This window comes from Bidens hawaiensis, unplaced genomic scaffold, assembly GCF_021521415.1.
Source record: "Bidens hawaiensis isolate Kalapana, Puna unplaced genomic scaffold, B.hawaiensis_p1.1 tig00029874_1, whole genome shotgun sequence".
Classification (NCBI taxonomy): Eukaryota; Viridiplantae; Streptophyta; class Magnoliopsida; order Asterales; family Asteraceae; genus Bidens; species Bidens hawaiensis.
Window position 1 is genome coordinate 117,209 of NW_027494956.1, and position 3,855 is coordinate 121,063.

Genomic DNA, 3,855 nt, shown 5'->3' on the forward strand with positions numbered 1-3,855 from the left:
TAAGCAATTTTAAAATTTCAGGGCTTATGTGAGGCGGTTCTACAAACAATTATACAATTACACTTTTAACGTTTAAAATAATAAAACAAAATTAAATTATGAAACTGAAATCACCAGAGAAGGACCAGTCGGCTCGTGACTATCAAAAACACTCGTGTACTCTCATCTCATCCAATTACCAAACTGACAATCGAACCTGCAAAATCTCGAGATGTGTAGAAGCAAGCTTCTCACAAGTGTAAGACATAGGTCTTTTAAGAGTTATGAAAATGAATATTTGTTAATTTTATTAAAACAATTACGGAGCCAAATTAATTCATTTCATAATAAAATCTGTTAAGTTAATTAAAAACGTTAAAAGACCTAACTCACTTTCGTAGGAATCACGATTGCATTTAGCGTATGCAACAAGCCCTGTAAACCCCCCGGTAGCCCGGGAGGACGAGTGGGGTCTCGTGAGGGTTTATAGTGAACTACACCCACAAAATTCGATTACAACAAAATATACAAATAAAATCAAACACCTGTTGTGCCTCCTTTCCATGATTAACAGCAGGGAGGCCAACATCGCGATGCTGCTCCTTACATCGTTCGCACGAGTCTAGAGTATACATGGTGCATCGGCCCAGTTAGCATTGGGGCCGTATATTACCAAGATTGCAGAGACATTGGGCATATTTCATAGATATCCGAGAGATTACTTCACTCCAGGCCCGACTACCCAGACGTTTTCGTTGGCAGACGTTCAGAGGATCGGGATTTGTACCTATGACGATCCATCGGTACTCGTCCCAGTCCGACAGGGACCACATGTACCGCCACCAGAGAGTACTGCAGCTGACGTGGCCATGCAGCGGGGGATTCCGACTCATCGTCAGCACATTCGGGTCCCGCGCATGGAGCGGCCTCAGCAGCAGCATTCGCTGAGACAGGCGTCAGCATCATCATCTTCACAGCCGCGCCAGTTAGTCACATTGGAGATGATTTATCAGCAACAGTTGGAGATACAGGAGGAGCAGAGGGCCCAGCGGACCCGATATGATGAGTACTTTCGTTTATTATTTGTTGCTTCGCAGGTACCGCTCCCACTGTCTTTGATCATTGCGGTGGACCCGCAGGTGGATCCGCAGGACGAGGCAGATGATGATCCACCAGTACAGTAGCTTTTTGGTTACCCCTTTTTCACTTTATTTTGTTTTTATTAGTATCATGGTCTATATTATATTATATTATATTTTGGGAATCATTTTTGGGTAACTGGTTGGGCGTATATGTTCATATATCTTTTGATTGCTACAATGTTTGATTTTATTTGTATATTTTGTTGTAATCGAACTTTGTGGGTGTAGTTCACTATAAACCCTCACGAGACCCCCACTCGTCCTCCGGGGCTACCGGGGGGTTTACAGGGCTTGTTGCATACGCTAAATGCAATCGTGATTCCTACGAAAGTGAGTTAGGTCTTTTAACGTTTTTAATTAACTTAACAGATTTTATTATGAAACAATTAATTTGGCTCCGTAATTGTTTTAATAAAATTAACAAATATTCATTTTCATAAATCTTAAAAGACCTATGTCTTACACTTGTGAGAAGATTGCTTCTACACATCTCGAGATTTTGCAGGTTCGATTGTCAGTTTGGTAATTGGATGAGATGAGAGTACACGAGTGTTTTTGAGAGTCACGAGCCGACTGGTCCTTCTCCAGTCATGTTGATATCAGGTGATTTCAGTTTCATAATTTAATTTTGTTTCTATTATTTTAAACGTTAAAAGTGTAATTATATAATTGTTAGTAGAACCGCCTCACATAAGCCCCGAAATTTTAAAATTGCTTAATAGTCAAAAACTCAATTTCAACCCCGTCCCTCAAATGTTCATTAATCGTTCTATCAATTTTTAAATTTAAGGACAATGTTAAGTATTCTTATATTGAGGACAATGTAAACCTCAAGTGTGGGGATCGGGGAAATTTGAAAAATTTTAGCCCTATAGTACCTCGAAGAGTGTTCAGAAACCAAAGTTGTTAACTGTTAATTATTACCATTAATGCCAAGTCATAGATTTCTGGTCATGATTGGTTTTTCAGCGTCTCATTAGTCTTACTCACAAATGTTTTTATTACGAGAAGTTGAAAATGGGGTCGTTTAGGCGGGAATAACGAGTCATGGGGACAGGTACACATGTTTATATCGTCAGCCCTATTCCTCCGGTACGTGTGTTAGTTGACCCAAATATATATAATACACATATAATATATAGTACACACATGTCTTTTGAGTGCTTTCACTGATGTTCATGGATTAATGGATCACAGTTGGCAAAATGCAAAAGTGATAGAGGCAAGTAGGTTAAGCCTCGTCTGGATGAGCGTGAGTGTGGGTATTGGGGGGTTGGGGCCTCATTATTACACATGTGAGGTGTGGTTAATGTGAGGGGCGGGGAGTTGGGTTCCTTAGAAAACATTTCTTGGACTTATTTTTCGTTTGTTTAACCCCGACATTATGTTACGATACGATCCGGTTTACTAGGTTTATTTGTATCTGTAATTGTATTTGCTTTTGTTTTGTATTTATCTCATTATTAAGCATCACGTCGTTATGCTTTAAAAAAATAAATAAAAATTAAAATTAAAAAAATGAGAAAAAGACAAAAAGATGTCTGTTTATATTCAGTTATGTATTCTGTAGTTCATTCGTTGAAGTTCGTTTATGTCAAAAAAAAATGTGAAATCAGTATGTTGATAGTTTACTTATTTAGATGTATATAATCAGTCAGTTAGTTGTACAGTTGTTTCGTTTATTTAGATGTTTTGTAATAAGCCGGGTCGGATCGTTTGAGCTACTTAAATATTTCCCTTCCATACCCTTACACCTCGTCCCGTTACAACCCTTTTAAAGACCTCTTGATTTGCATTTGTGCCAAAGAAGCTTGATGGATTAATATGTATTTCTGAGTGATATTGAGAGCTGAGTGATACTGGCACATTTTGCTAGTCCATATATTAAACCGAGAGGAGAGATGTTATATTACGAGTGGTATGAGCATGTGTGCCTTAACCGAAAACAAAGTACACCTGTCTGGGTGGCTCTATTGTTTTATTATAACATTTAACCCTATTTGTGAGATGTCAATCTAAAAACAGTGTCAGTCTGGGAAACTGGGTATGACCTCAAACCTTCCTAGTATTAATGGCGATAATCTACATACCTATGATGGAGGTCGATGTTTGCTTTAGAGTTTTGCTTGAGGGCAAGCAAAAGATAAGTGTGGGGATGTGATGGTCGGTTAATTTGTATATGTTTTTGTTCGTTTATTATTTAGTTTTAACTATTTATTCTAGAACTATCGATACTTCATACGTGTATTATTGGATTTCAGGTCATAGGCGCTAAAGTACTCATTATGGACCTGTTATGACACGGAATGAAGACCGGGGATGTCCAGCACGCGAAACGAGAAGCTTAATGATATTTGCTGGTGAGGAGACCCATCGCGATATGCGATGGGCTCCCTTGAAGACACATAGCGTATCGCTATGGGGGTTTAAAATAAGTTGACTTTCTAGTCCATCGCGATACGCGATGGACCATTGAAGACCCCATCGCGTATCGCGATGGGGTATGCAGACGGGATTTTTGATTTATATCGTATTTTTCATCTTGAGAAACCCTAACTCCGTTTGGACGAACCATAGGCGATTCTAGCGGCTCCAAGAGGCGATTTCCACCATTATAGCTTGTATCAAGACCTTCCACATGATCCATATCATCCGTATCGAAGACTTGATGATGTCTAGGCTTGGCTAATCTCCTAGAATCGCACCCGGGATGTATAGTTTGTAACCTTTTACA